The sequence below is a fragment of the Orcinus orca genome, chromosome 2 (genome assembly GCF_937001465.1).
Source record: "Orcinus orca chromosome 2, mOrcOrc1.1, whole genome shotgun sequence".
Lineage (NCBI taxonomy): Eukaryota > Metazoa > Chordata > Mammalia > Artiodactyla > Delphinidae > Orcinus > Orcinus orca.
In genome coordinates this window covers 153,047,317-153,063,919 of record NC_064560.1, presented here as the reverse complement: position 1 = coordinate 153,063,919, position 16,603 = coordinate 153,047,317, and the positions used below count along the sequence as shown (strand labels likewise).

General features: G+C 39.5%; 1 protein-coding gene across 2 annotated transcripts in view; it reads right to left on the bottom strand.

The window, feature by feature from the left end:
• Nucleotides 1-16,176, bottom strand: part of GNG2 (G protein subunit gamma 2) — a 139,086-nt gene extending 122,910 nt beyond the window's left edge. Inside the window, exon 1 of one of the 2 annotated variants that reach the window (XM_033416250.2) lies at nt 15,987-16,176. The gene's annotated coding sequence lies outside the window, so the exon portion shown is untranslated. The remainder of the gene's footprint in view (nt 1-15,986) is intronic. The other variant, XM_033416249.2, reaches the window with a different exon arrangement.
• Between the last annotated feature and the right edge of the window lie 427 nt (nt 16,177-16,603).

Below are 16,603 nucleotides of genomic sequence, written 5' to 3'. Positions count from 1 at the left end.
CCCAGTGATCACATCAGGCCTAGAATTCAGAGTCCTGACGTGGGCATCATGGGTGGCTCTCTCCAAAAAAAATAGATGTTGGTAATTTTGGTATATTGATTTTCCTCTGTACGAAATGGAAATAAACCCTATTTTAAAAGAAATTTAGGCTTCCCTGGTGGTGCAGTGTTTGAGAGTCTGCCTGCCAATGCAGGGGACACGGGTTCGAGCCCTGATCTGGGAAGATCCCACATGCCGCGGAGCGGCTGGCCCGTGAGCCACAATTACTGAGCCTGCGCGTCTGGAGCCTCTGCTCTGCAACAAGAAAGGCCGCGATAGTGAGAGGCCTGCGCACCACGATGAAGAGTGGCCCCCACTTGCCACAACTAGAGAAAGCCCTCGCACAGAAACGAAGACCCAACTCAGCAAAAAAAATAAATTAATTTAAAAAAAAAGAAATTTAAATGAAAAATTTTATATAAATCTATATAAATTAAAATGTGAAGTACCCTGATATTTACTTATGGTACAACATATGATAAGCAGACACACACACATACACAATTCATTAAAAATGACTATCTCCAGGACTCTGGGAGGGCTCATGACAAGGAGTACCTCCCAAAACTTCTGCTGCCAGTGTACTTGTCCTCACAGTGAGACACAGCCACACCCTGCCTCTGCAGGAGACCCTCCAACACTAGCAGGGCTGAGGGCAGACAGCAGAAGCAAGAAGAACTACAATCCTGCAGCCTGTGGAACAAAAACCACATTCACAGAAAGATAGACAAGATGAAAAGGCAGAGGGCTATGTACCAGATGAAGGAACAAGACAAAACCCCAGAAAAACAACTAAATGAAGGGGAGATAGGCAACCTTCCAGAAAAAGAATTCAGAATAGTGATAGTGAAGATGACCCAGGACCTCGGAAAAAGAATGGAGGCAAAGATCAAGAAGATGCAAGAAATGTTTAACAAAGATCTAGAAGAATTAAAGAACAAACAAACAGAGATGAACAGTACAATAACTGAAATGAAAACTACACTAGAAGGAATCAATAGCAGAATTACTGAGGCAGAAGAAAGGATAAGTAACCTGGAAGACAGAATGGTAGAATTCACTGCTGCGGAACAGAACAAGAAAAAGAATGAAAAGAAATGAAGACAGCCTAAGAGACCTCTGGGACAACATTAAATGCAACAACAATCGCATTATGGGGTCCCAGAAGGAGAAGAGAGAGAGAAAGGACCAGAGAAAATATTTGAAGACATTATAATTGAAAACTTCCCTAACATGGGAAGTAGCCACCCAAGTCCAGGAAGCGCAGTGAGTTCCATACAGGATAAAACCAAGGAGAAACACGTCAAGACACATAGTAATCAAACTGGCAAAGATTAAGACAAAGAAAAATTATTGAAAGCAGCAAGGGAAAAATGACAAATAATATACAAGGGAACTCCCATAAGGTTAACAGCTGATTTCTCAGCAGAAACTCTACAAGCCAGAAGGGAGTGGCATGATATACTTAAAGTGATGAAAGCAAAGAATGTACAACCAAGATTACTCTACCTGGCAAGGATCTCATTCAGATTCGATGGAGAAATCAAAAACTTTACAGACAAGCAAAAGCTAAGAGAATTCAGCACCACAAAACCAGCTCTACAACAAATGCTAAAGGAACTTCGCGAAGTGGGAAACACAAGAGGAGAAAAGGACCTACAAAAGCAAACCCAAAACAATTAAGAAAATGGTCATAGGAACATACATATTGATAATTGCCTTAAACGTGAATGGATTAAATGTTCCAACCAAAAGAACCAGACTTCCCGAATGGATACAAAACAAGACTCATGTATATGCTGTCTACAAGAGACCCACTTCAGACCCAGTGACACATACAGACTGAAAGTGAGGGGATGGAAAAAGATATTCCATGCAAATGGAAATCAAAAGAAAGCTGGAGTACAAATACTCATATCAGATAAAATAGACTTTAAAATAAAGAATGTTACAAGAGACAAGGAAGGACACTACATAATGATCAAGGGATCAATCAAAGAAGAAGATATAGCAATTATAAATATATATGCACCCAACATAGGAGCACCTCAATACATAAGGCAACAGCTAAGAGCTATAAAAGAGGAAATCAACAGTAACACAGTAATAGTGGGGGACTTTAACACCTCACTTACACCAATGGACAGATCATCCAAAATGAAAATAAATAAGGAAACACAAGCTTTAAATGACACGATAGACCAGATAGATTTAATTCATATTTATAGGACATTCCATCCAAAAACAGCAGATTACACTTTCTTCTCAAGTGCGCATGGAATATTCTCCAGGATAGATCACATCTTGGGTTACAAATCAAGCCTCAGTAAATTTAAGAAAATTGAAATCATATCAAGCATCTTTTCTGACCAAAAAGCTATGAGATTAGAAATCAATTACAGGCAAAAGCCGTAAAAAACACAAACACATGGAGGATAAACAATATGTTATTAAACAACCAAGAGATCACTGAAGAAATCAAAGAGGAAATCAAAAAATACTTAGAGACAAATGACAATGAAAACAGGACGATCCAAAACCTATGGGATGCAGCAAAAGCAGTTCTAATAGGGAAGGTTATAGCTATACAAGCCTACCTCAAGAAACAAGAAAAATCTCAAATAAACAATCTAACCTTACACCTAAAGGAACTAGAGAAAGAAGAACAAACAAAACATAAAGTTAGCAGAAGGAAAGAAATCGTAAAGATCAGAGAAGAAATAAATGAAATAGAAACAAAGAAAACAATAGCAAAGATCAATAAAACTAAAAGCTGGTTCTTTGAGAAGATAAACAAAATTGATAAACCATTAGCCAGACTTATCAAAAAAAAGGGAGAGGACTCAAATCAATAAAATTAGAAATGAAAAAGGAGAAGTTACAACAGACACTGCAGAAATGCAAAGCATCCTAAGAGACTACTACAAGCAACTCTATGCCAATAAAATGGACAAGCTGGAAGAAATGGACAAATTCTTAGAAAGGTATAACCTTCCAAGACTGAACCAGGAAGAAATAGAAAATATGAACAGACCAATCACAAGTAATGAAATTGAGACTGCGATTAAAAATCTTCCAACAAACAAATGTCCAGGACCAGATGGCTTCACAGGTGAATTCTATCAAACATTTAGAAAAGAGCTAACACCCATCCTTCTCAAATGCTTCCAAAATATTGCAGATGAAGGAACACTCCCAAACTCATTCTATGAGGCCACCATCACCCTGATAACAAAACCAAATATACTACAAGAAAAGAAAATTACAGACCAATATCACTGATGAATATAGAGGCAAAAATCCTCAACAAAATACTAGCAAACAGAATCCAACAACACATTAAAAGGATCATACACCATGATCAAGTGGGATTTATCCCAGAGATGCAACGATTCTTCAATATACACAAATCAATATGATACACCATATTAACAAATTGAAGAATAAAAATCATATGATCATCTCAATAGATGCAGAAAAAGCTTTTGACAAAATTCAACAACTATTTATGACAAAAACTCTCCAGAATGTGGGCATAGAGGGAACCTACCTCAAAATAATAAAGGCCATATATGACAAACCCACAGCAAACATCGTCCTCAATGGTGAAAACTGAAAGCATTTCCTCTAAGATCAGGAACAAGACCAGGTTGCCCACTCTCACCACTATTATTCAACATAGTTTTGGAAGTCCTAGCACCAGCAATCAGAGAAGAAAAAGAAATAAAAGGAATACAAATTGGAAAAGAAGAAGTAAAGCTGTCACTGTTTGCAGATGACATGATACTATACATAGAGAATCCTAAAGATGTCACCAGAAAACTACTAGAGCTAATCAATGAATTTGGTAAAGTAGCAGGATACAAAATTAATGCACAGAAATCTCTTGCATTCCTATACACTAATTATGAAAAATCTGAAAGAGAAATTAAGGAAACACTCTCATTTACCATTGCAACAAAAAGAACAAAATACCTAGGAATAAACCTACCTAGGGAGACAAAAGACCTGTATGCAGAAAACTTTAAGACACTGATGAAAGAAATTAAAGATGATACCAACAGATGGAGAGATATACCACATTCTTGGATTGGAAGAATCAATGTTGTGAAAATGACTATACTACCCAAAGCAATCTACAGAGTCAATGCAATCACTACCAAATTACCAATGGCGTTTTTTATGGAACTAGAACAAAAAACCTTAAAATTTGTATGGAGATACAAAAGACCCTGAATAGCCAAAGCAGTCTTGAGGGAAAAAAATGGAGCTGGAGGAATCAGACTCCCTGACTTCAAACTATACTACAAAGCTACAATAATCAAGACAATATTGTACTGGCACAAAAACAGAAACATAGATCAATGGAACAAGGTAGAAAGCCCAGAGATAAACCCATGCACCTATGGTCAACTAATCTATGACAAAGGTGGCAAGGATATACAATGGAGAAAAGACAGTCTCTTCAATAAGTGGTGCTGGGAAAACTGGACAGCTACATGTAAAAGAATGAAATTAGAACACTCCCTAACACCATACACAAAAATAAACTCAAAATGGATTAGAGACCTGCTCTAGACCTCCTAGAGTAATGGAAATAAAAACAAAAATAAACAAATGGGACCTAATGAAACTTCCAAGCTTTTACACAGCAAAGGAAACCATAAACAAGATGAAAGACAACCCTCAGAATGGGAGGAAATATTTGCAAACGAATCAATGGACAAAGGATGAATCTCCAAAATATATAAACAGCTCATGCAGCTCAACATTAAAAAAAAACAAACTACCCAATCCAAAAATGGGCAGAAGACCTAAATAGACATTTCTCCAAAGAAGACTTACAGATGGCCAAGAAGCAAATGAAAAGCTGCTCAACATCACTAATTATTAGAGACATGCACATCAAAACTACTATGAGGTACCACCTCACACCAGTTAGAATGGGCATCATCAGAAAATCTACAAACAACAAATGCTGCAGAGGGTGTGGAGAAAAGAGAACCCTCTTGCACTGTTGGTGGGAATCTAAATTGATACAGCCACTGTGGAGAACAGTATGGAGTTTCCTTAAAAAATTAAAAATAGAATTACCATATGATCCAGCAATCCCACTACTGGGCATATACCCAGAGAAAACCATAATTCAAAAAGACACATACACCCCAATGTTCACTGCAGCACTATTTACAATAGCTAGGTCATGGAAGCAACCTAAATGCCCATTGACAGACGAATGGATAAAGAAGATGTGGTACATATATACAATGGAATATTACTCAGCCATAAAAAGGAACGATATTGGGTCATTTGTTGAGACGTGGATGGATCTAGAGACTGTCATACAGAGTGAAGTTAGTCAGAAAGAGAAAAACAAATATTGTATATTAACGCATATATGTGGAACCTAGAAAAATGGTACAGATGAACCAGTTTGCAGGGCGGAAATTGAGACACAGATGTAGAGAACAAACGTATGGACACCAAGGGGGGAAAGCGGCGGGGGAGTGGGGGTGGTGGTGTAATGAATTGGGTGATTGGGACTGACATGTATACACTGATGTGTATAAAATTGATGACTAATAAGAATCTGCTGTATAAAAAAAATAAATTAAATTTAAAAAATTTTTGAAAAACGAGTATCTCTAAATTGCTACATATTTTATGTATTGTTACCAATAATATTTTTTTCTCTAGAGCTTGAAGGGATAACCAGAGCCTATCAGTCAGGATAGGCTACGGTTATACTGTGGAAACAACCCCCAAATCTTTTAAGACAGAAAAACTCATTTTTCACTCTCACTATGTGTCCATTGCAGGTCAGTAGAGAGACCACATCTGTGTTGTCTTTATTCTAAGACCCAGGCTTAAGAGCTCAGCCACTGTCCCTGTGTTTCCACCACTGTCAATTGCCAAGGAATGCGCTCACATTCTGGTCATTATAAGCTTCCTCCTAGAGGTGAACATCACTTCTGCTTTCACTTCACTGGTCAATGCAAGACACAGGGCTACACCTAACTAAAGCAGATGGAGACCTGTAAGCCTATCATCAGTTGGGAAGGAAAACCAGAAATATTTTTGCCTAATCACATGCATTGGTGAACAAATAGTGCAAGCCTGAGACTGTCACTTAACTAAGTCACAACACTGACGTCTGACTATGCCGAGGAAGCAGGCTTCCTCAGGTGATTCCTTACTTCAAGTTCTGAGCACCTGTGGTTCATGTTGGGCCATAATCATTTCTGCTAAAACTGGCTGAGAACCCCATGGCTAGAACCAAAGATACTCTACTCCATCTTTGTGGTAACAATAATAATTATACTAATAATAGCTACAATTCTGAATAGTTAGTTACTATATGTCAGGCACTATGACATGTAAAATAAACATTTTACATACATTATATAATTTTCCCCTGACAATTTTGTGAAGTAGGTATTGTCATTATATCCCAATCTATAGATAAGGAAACAGAGGCACAGATAGTTTAAGCAACTTGTCCAGGATATTCTGATTCCAAACCAATGTTCTTTAACTACTATGCTCTCCTGTGTATTAAGCCTTAGAATATTATTTTTGTATACTGTAGTATTTTCAGATTATTTTAAAACATAATTAAAAAATCAATTTTTTTTTTGCTTAGAAATTTTCATTTTTTTTAACTTAAATTTTTTATTAGTTTAATTTTTAAAAAATGTGGGGACTGTTTGATATCAAGTTTTCTTTTCCCCCAATGGAAAAAAGTAATAAAACTGTTAGCGAAATTACTTTAATGCCTATATACAGTAATGTTCTCTAAACACAGCCATCATTCATGAAGTTTAAAAAATAATGGCAAAGGATCCATTCAATTCTCCAAAGAAAGACTAGACTAAAAGGACTGTTAATTTTTTTTTTCTGTGTAAATTTTTTCACAATTTTTCTCATATGGTTCTGTGCAGATCAGATAAATACCCTTCTTAAACACAGCTCTGTTGGCAAAGCTTAGAAATGAACTTTTACTTTCCTGTTTAGAGATGCAAATATACGAGTAGGAAGCATTCGATCATTTATTACAGAGAAGGTATTCCTACCATTAACACTTAATCTGTTACGATGAGAATGCACAGAAATACACCTAGAGGCAAGCAGTAAAAACACTGTAATGACGGCAGCTTCACTGCAATTTCCCTTTTTCACTCCTGCTGCCTCACAAACCTAGCCTCTGAAATGAAATATCAGAATGAAAAATAGGAACCATGAAGACAATGCAACAATAATAGAACTGCATGTTGCCTCTGCAGTTGGAAAGTGGAAAACTATTTTCAAAATAACTCATAATCAGAAATTTCAGAGAGCATTCTTGCTTCTCTTACATGTGCTGTAATCCACAAAATGCATACCTCTCTAGACAAAACAGTGTTTTCCTTTAAGTCTGATAGACATCATAAACAGAACCCTTGGCCTCTCTTGCTCATTTCTTGGCCCAGGGTGGATTTTATTTAGATCAAATTGATTTAAATGACGAGTCAGGAAGACTCAATTTAATTATATATATGTGTATTTTACAATGCAGAAATGCAGGGCTAGTTGTCTAAATTAAATGCCATTCTTATCACTTACTAGGACCTGATGTAATTTCTTCTGGAATCATTTGTTTAGAAGGTGATTCTTTGCTTCATCTCACAGGAGCCATTTTGTATTTTCTTCCAGGACTCTTTCTCAAGTCTACCTAGATTATCACCATCAACTAAAGCAAGCTTTTCATTTGTGTGTATTTGTGTATGTTTGTTTTTCTGAAAGGAGAATGCATGGAAACACTGTTCAACTCAAAGTTGAATGATCTTGATAAGTTTAACCTTCTGGGCCTTGATATCTTCATGTATAGGATGGAAACAGTAATAGTGGCAGACTCTGTTGAACACCCGATACCCATTCACCCCTTCTTCCTTGCTAATAGAGCTAGACCTTTTTCTGGAGTCTGGTGACCAGACCAGTTTTTCAGAGAGGCGAGGCTGCGCCATGGCCTCACAGGACACTTGAACTAGCCAATCACAGCAGCTCTGTCTGCCTCACTACTAATAGGGAAGGCACAAGAGTTGTGAATGTCATCTCAGAGAGGCCTTCAGGGATTACCCAACAAAGGTAAAATCCCCATGACCACACCATCATACACACAATCTCTATCATTCAATCTGTTTCTATTTTAATCCACCTCAGCACTTATCACTACCTGATATTTTCTTGTATTGTAATTTGTTTCTGTCAATGGGGTCCGATCCTGGCTAATTCTGATCTGATTAGTCTGGGTTGAGGCTGGGCCATAGGTGTTTTTTCAAAGTACCCCTCAGTGATTTCTAATGTGCAGCTAGATCTGTAAACCATTGGTTTATGTGTTTACCAGGTCTCTCTCAATAGAATGTAATTTCCAAGAAAACAAAGAACTGGCCTGTTTTGTTCATCCAAGTGTCCCTGGCCCCTCGAAGGACACATGGCACATTGCAGACATTCCGTTAAGACTTGTGGACAGACTGACTGTATTGTAGTTCTGTCAGTATTTGTCTGTTTTCCCAGTAGTTTATAAGCTCCTAGAATATCTAGTCCACTCTGCATAAAAAAAAAGTGACTCAAGAAAGTTCATTAAACGAATGATAAACAAACTGCATTTGTGAACCCAAATGTTCTCACCAAAAACAAGCAAACAAACAAAACAAAGACAAAAATCCCACAAATATATGTGAGGTGATGTATGTGTTAATTAACTAGATGGGAGGAATCCTTTCACAGTATATATGTATATCCAATCACCATGATTGGATAAATTATAAATATCTTATAATTTTATTTGCCAATTACACTTCAATAAAACTGAAATTGAAAACAAACAAAAACCCAAGCTGTATTTGTGTGCTGTAAGGAAGACAAAGATGAAACTGGGTGTGGCTGCTGTCCTCAAAGAGCTTGCAAAAGAAAAAAAAAAAAAAAAAGCAGATTGCCATTATACACACGAGAATGCACTAATTGCTGTGATGAAAGAACGAAAGACTTCAGGGAAAGTAAAGATTGCTTTTTATTGGGAAAGGAAGAAACCAAGGAAGACTTCATGGAAGAGACAGCATTTGAACTGAGCCTCACAGGATGAATGGAATTTGGCTACGCAGAGAAGCAAGACTACAGGGGTGAAGTGTGGAAGGAGAAGCAGGAAAGTTCTTCCAGGGAGAGGGAAGAACACAAACAACAAATCAGCCCAGCTAGAGGTCAGGAGGGCTAGAACGAAGACACTGGCTATCAACATGGGAAAGATTAGATGGTGTCAAGATATGTTTCCAGTGACAATGCAAAGGTCTGAACAAATGACTCCAACTTGGTTGTTTGGTGAGGAAAATAATGAAATTGGGTTTTCCTAATTGAGGGACTGAGAATGGGGTGTCATTAATAGTCGTGGAATCAGGTGAGGAGCTGGTTCTGAGTGGGGAAAGGCAATGGCAAGCACTGATTTGGAGTCTCAGTTTCAGTGGGTTGGATGTTCTGGCAAGTTTGCAGGGTGCTCGATGTGCACGTTTAGAGTAGGTGAGAGATCAGGATGGAGAATCAGATTTGGAACTGCTCCCCACCCCAGTGACAATGACAGAAATCATAGAAAAGGGTTTGATAAAGGAAGAGGGAGAAATTTAGTGGCAGAAGAATCAAATCTGGAGAACACTCATATTTGGGGAGCAGAACTTGGAGTTAATGGAGATGTTGGGAGCCTTCAGAGAGGCATGAAGGGTGGCAGAATATGCCACTCCAAAATATGCCTGTTTGGCATAAGAATTATTTCAGGCAGATTATCGTGGAAACAGGAGACACTGGAGAAATTACGAAAACATACTAGAGGTTACATTTTTGTAAGGGAAATTTACATTATAAAGGAAATCTTGTGTAAGGGTGCCTCCCTCTCTGTTCCAGGAAAAGAAGGAGTGGAACCAACTTAAATATGTATATCAAATCTTACTCTTATTTACCACACTTTTCCTGGCCGCCTCCCCATAACTGCCCTCCTCCACTCCTCCTTAATTTTGTCTTTAGCTCAAGATGGTATTTAAGCCTGAGTTCTAAACCACTTCTGAGAGCTCCTCATTTTCCCCTGGTATCTCCCATGTACACATGAGGTATACAAGTTAATAAATGTCCATTTGTTTTTCTCTTATCAATCTGTCTTTTCTTACAGGCTTCTCAGCACTGAGAAAGGTGGAGGGAAAACTATTTTTCCTTCGCTACAGGTAGGAAGAAAACAAAGTTAGTAGAGGTTACCAAAGTCAAGGGGAAGCTTTGTTGGCAACTGGTTTGTTTAAATTTATATGTGTAAACTAAGCATGTTTGCAGGCAAAGAGGCAAGGGCCAATAAAAAGAAGAAGCCAAATGTGTAAGGAGATAGAATTATTGTCAGAACATAGTCCCCTAGAAAGTAAAAGGAAAGAAGAGTCCAAGTCCAGGCTTGAAAGAAAAGCTGTGCTAATTTGACCTAGGAAGGGAGGAGAAGAAAATGAATGAAGACATGAGAAATTGTGAGGTGGTAAAGAATGAGGTTGAGGAATTCCATAATATATGCCTTCTCCAAATAACAGGAGGTGAGGTCACCTGTAATGAATAAAGGGAGTGGGGGCTTGGGTTTAATGGTTTTCATTGAAAATGCAGAGGGGATAGTAAAAAGTGAAATTAAAAAAAAAAAGGATTTCCTAAGAACAGCAATGGCCCTGCTCATGTTGCAAGGAATCTGGAGTAGAGCCCATCACTCCAGTTTCCAGACCCTCTCCTTCAGCTCTATTGCCAGATGCCTGGGGCAGAGGATAATGGGAAGGTCTGACCCTGACAACCAGACTGGCAGGGGGACAAGGGAAGGCCAAAGAAATAGGGAGGAAGGGTCAGGTGACTGGCTTTACTAAGTCTTTCCATTAAGAGCTTGACTGTATAACAAGAGATAAAAGGGCTGACCCTGTCTTATACCTTCACTTCTAAGAAACATGTTATCTCTAGAGTTTGAGAATTGAGCTCCCTCTTTTCTAATGTTTAAGGAAGTCCTCTAGAGATTCTGAACATTGTCTGAACATTGACTCCCATTAACTATAACTGATTTTCTTTAACGTAAGAGTTTTAAGGAACCACATATATCTCTAACGCTCTTACCTGAAAATCTGAATCTCAATTCCACATTGGCATCTTTACATTTGAACAAATTTGAACACAGAAACATAGCATATTAACTTTAAACATTACCCTCTTCTTTTTAAACAAAAGAATATGGTCTTCCAAACAATTTTTAAAGTGACAAAGTATAATGACTTTCTCTATCCATTTGCCCTACTGTGGATGGAAGTAAAATGGAAATCAAATTGGGAGGTGAGGTATTAATCAACTGTGCAGCTCTAGAAAGGTAACAAATTCTGGTCCTATTTTGTGATCCGTCATGGAGGGGTTGATACAGGCTAGGTTTGTTCCCAGGTCATTTTTAGCTCTGCAATTCTATGATGTCATAGGCTGGGACAAAGTCTTAACCCAGCTCTGTTCCCCTCTCCCACCTGGGTCTAGTAAAGCCAGTCATGGGTCTTCCCAGTAACCACAGAACCAACAGATTTGCAAATTTTAAAAAGTTAGAGGTCATTATCCAACCTCCTAGTACACACACAGAGTGCCTTACAAAAAATTAACATACGGTTTTTCAGGAGCTCTTCAAACCATTCAAGGTCAACATCTGCACCCACACCATAAACCTCAGGTATCACTGCTGTTCAAGAGTCTTCCCTAATCTTTCTGCCCAGATCGCCTCAGTCCCATCCATACCTTGCCTCACTGGTTTTGGAATGGAGAGTGAAATCTCTGGTGGAAAGTGAAACACAGGATTCTTATTTTCAAAAGTGAAATTTAGACTAGAATCACATTGCATTAGTAGAAACTTCTCTCAGAATCTATTGTTGTTTAACTACTATAGCCCCTTTCCAAGGTTAATCCTCTCCATTATAAAGAGTTTGAGAACAATTTAGCATGTAGTTTCTCCTCCCTTTTTCTGAACTTGCTACCTATTGGGCACTTTTTCTCCTGCAGCTAATGAGTAGAGACTAGAAAGACACTGAAGTGATGGCCCCCTCCTGGGGGGACCTGGCCTGCACCTGACCAGCAGGATCACTGGTCTACAATTAGGGTTTGAATTTCACTATCAGGTTCTTGATATCACTAATTATCAGGATCTACGCAGATTTTCTTTCTCCTCTTGCATTTAAAAGTTACTTTTGAGAGATGTATTTCACTTGGGCAGGGATAATACTGGTGTATGCAAGAGACTGAATACAAATATTATAATCATGATCTTTCTGACACACTATGTTAAGAGATGCCGCCATTTCAAAACGTCTCCTCGAAAACAACCCAATTAAAAAATGGGTAAAGGACTTGAATAGACATTTCTCTAAAGGAGACATACAAATCGCCAACAGGCACGTGAAAAGATATTCAACGTCACTAATCCTCAGGGAAATGCAAATTGAAACCACAAAGAGATACCAATTCACACCCACTGGGATAGTTACTGTCAAAAACAAACAAACAAAAAACCCCAGGAAATAACAAATGTTGGTGAGGATTTGGAGAAATTGGGACCCTCGTGTACTGCTGTGGGAATAGAAAATGATGTGTAGTGGCTATGGAAAACAGTATGGCCATTCTTCAAAACATTAAACACAGTTATCATATAATACAGCAATTACACTTCTGGGTTCCCCAAAAGAAGTGAAAGCAGGGATATCTGTGCACCCATGATCTATTCACAATAGCTAAAACATGGAAGCGACCCAAGTGTCCATCAACAGATTAATGGATAAAAAACTATAGTATATACATACAACGGAATAGTATTCAGCCTAAAAAAGGAAGGAAATTCCAACATATGCCGTAACATGGATGAACCTTGAAGACATTTTGGTACATGAAACAAGCCAGTCACAAAAGGACAAATACTGTATGATTCCACTCACATGAGGTACCTAGAGTCGTCATAGACAGAAGGTAGAATGGTGGTGCCAGGGGCTGGGGGGAGGAGGGAATGGGGCGTTACTGTTTAATGGGAACAGATTTTCAGTTTGAGAAGATGAAAAAGCTCTGGAGATGGATGGTAGTGACAGTTGCACAGCAGTGTCAGTATACTTAATGCCACAGAATGGCACACTTACAAATAGTTAAAATGGGAACTTTTATGTTATATATATTTCACTACAGTTAAAAAAAAAATGTCTCCTGAATCTTTGAGATAGTGGCAAAGATCAAGAATACGCTAACTTTTCCCGATGCAGAAGAAAAAATGACATCTGAGTACCTACTATGTACCAGGCAGGCACTCACAAATCACACACAAAAGCAAAAACCAAATAAAACACAACAAATAAACAATAACAAAAAATACCCTGATTATGTACTATTAACCCTTCTTTACAGTGAAGAAAGCAAGGTTCATAACAACGTACCAGCTGAAGGAGTGAGAACCAGTGGTAGGATTCAAAGGCAGATCTGCCTGACTCTCGAAGCCTGCATTCTTTTCACTCCACCATGCTGTTTTCTGCTACCCACAGTTGTCTCTGAAGAGCCTTTGTGCTTTGACTATAGAGCTTTTATACTTAAAAGTTGAGCCTGCCTTCTGAAGTAGGCTAAAAAAGTCAGCCGACCAAATGCATTCACTACGAGCCCACCATGAGGCCCAGGACCAACCAGGAGTCGTGTTTCCACTCTGCCGTTGGCCATATGGCAGAAAAACACGCACACACACAATTAAAATTTCAGTGTTGGTTGACTCCCTCAAAAGCCTCCGAACACTGTGGACAAAAGTAGTATGTCTTTTAATATTCCATTTGGCCAGAAGAAGAGGAAATAGTCCCATTTTACAGGACAGGAACTTTTTCCTCTTTTTCTTAAACCTCCTGCCATCGTAGTTACGGATCTGCCGTTACTCATTCATGTTGTGCTTCAAGCTGGAATTTCATAATTAAGGGAACGTTTGGGGCTGTGCAGAAAATAGGCATCTCTTGTTTGATGTTTTCTGAAAGGGAGCAGGGGGCCTCTGGACTCCCCTGTGCCTATGAGTCAAGGTTTCATTTTCTGACTCTTTTGTGAAACACACAGTGAGGAGTAAAGCAGATTGTCTACACATCCTCACACAAAGCAGGGTGTTGGCATTATCTCGTGAATCCAGCCCGTAGCTGAGTAAGTACCAGAGCGTGAGCCCCATCCTCATTCATACAGCCCGGACTCCCAACTTTCCATTTCATTTAATGACAGGCAGCTTGATCACAGAGATCCAGTTAGGGGCATTCGGGATCCAAGATGCACCCGAGATCTCCTCTCTGGGAAGATGATCTTTACATATGGTTCCAGTTCCCGTATGTCTCCCAGACATACGGGAACTGGAACCATGGAATATGTGGCATGACTTGTTTTGCCCACAGGTTTGATTAATTCAATGGATTTGTCAGAGGGGCTCCATGGTTTCAATACCAGCACTATTTCGCCTCTTAGTCATCACACAGGTTTAGTTTCATAAGTATGCTCAGAAAATTTGACTTTTTTTTCTTTAGTACCTAAAGATTCTTATCTCTGAAAATGCACTGCTACCCCACAAATTTTGAGAAGACAAATCAATTTCATAAGGTGACATTAAAAAAAAAAACAAAACTAGAGCTCTTCACAATTGAGAATAATGATAAATGAGGAAGCATATACACTTTCCATGGCATATTTAGTGTTTAAAACCTACACTTTAAGAATGAGTGTCTAAATATGACCTTTTTATTATTTTTACTCCACTATAATCAGTTCTTTCTTTTGAAAATTATCTCCTTTCATTGTAAAAATGCAAGACAAAACCTTTTATCAACGATCACTTATTGCTTAACCACATTTTCTGCTGGAGACACAGCTTAATTTTTAAATCAGGCTATGCTAGGATATTAAACCCTCCTACATATCCTGCCAAAGAAATCTCACAATCTCATTTCTAATCCGTTAGACCTATTTACTGCACTTGTATGTATCATTCACAAATATGAACAAGCCATGGCCATAGACTCTAATAAGAGGACCCATTGCTCAAGAAAATCAAAGAATAAAAATCAAGTTCTGATTTCACTATTTCGTCCATCCACAGCATAGGCAGGTAAGGAAACAACCTGGCAACACTTTTACATGTTGTCCATCACTGAGGCTAACATGCACCTTGACCTATAGATGAATAAAATCTATATAAACATAAAATCCATATATACACTGGTATCCGAGTCTAGACAAGTTAAACCCGCCACACTCTTTTGAGAAAGAATGCAACTTTAGGATAAGACCCACTGGTAAATGATAGCTGTTTCTGAGGTTATCCTGAAAGCAGCTGCACAGAGCAGAGGGAGGAAGATACCTTTTTTTTTTAATGGTAAATACTGCCCCTCACATACACAATTCCAGCCTTTGTTGGCAAATTCTGAGTACAAAAGGATTTAACCCCCCAAACAAACAAACAAAAAGCCAAATCACAGTCCTTATGCTGCAAGATAGAAGCTACCCCAGTGCAATGTGTAAGAAAGATAATGCAATTAACATTTTACACTCCTCAAACAAGACTGCAACGTTCAGATGATCAGCCCACAGCTTCAGAGCCCCAATTGATTTCCACTGGGCTCTGCTTTCCTTCCAAGAGAACTGCAAACAGCTTCTTAACGTTTAGCGTGTTTTCCTGATGAGTCACCGAAGCTAAGCACTAATGAGGATTATTTTTTTTCAAATCAAGGTGTCACGAATTTGGTCCTTCTCAAAATCCCTGCTAACACAACCCATCCTGACCATTTCCCCCCATCCCCGGAACAATGTGTCTTTCTTCCCCCTCGAAATCTGCCCTTACAACCGCAGGCGAGGGTCATTTTTCTCTTAGCGAGGAGCAACACGAAAAGTGTTTCCTTTACCTTGGCTCCCGAGGCTGGTCCGAGACGAGTGGCTTTCCTCCTCCCTCCGAGCCGCTGTGTGCAGGCGAGCTCCGGCGCAGCCCGCCCAGCCCAGCCCAGCCCAGCCCCGCAGTAGTAGGAGCTGCCCACGGCGCGGCAGCCGCTGTGTGTATGTGTAGCAGCGGCTCCTGCAGCCCAGGGACTAGTCCCCACCCAGCTTTGTCTTCAGTCATCGGTCTTTCTACAGGAAGCAGCGCATCTCCCACTTCCTCCTCTTGCTAGCTGCGAGCTGCTTACTTCTTTCCCTCTCCTTCCATTTCAGGGCTCACGGGAGCCCTTTCCTCTTCTCTTGGGCTACCGACACCAATGTGACTACAATCCCCTTTTCCCCTTTGTTCCAAGACCCTTTGGGGCCGTCTGTTCCTTCCTTCCCCTTACTCCCTCATTTTCTCGGCCCCCTTCCCCACAGAGTCTGCCTTCTCAGCCTGAACTTGGTCTGTTGTTGCTGCTGTTGTTTTGGGGGGTCCCCAGCCCCTGGCTAGGCTCTGCCCCTGAGGTCCAGCACCAGCCTCCACGGCACCTCCTGATTTACTGTGGCCCCTATCAAGGCAGCGAGCTGGGAGCTTGCAGCTTCCTGC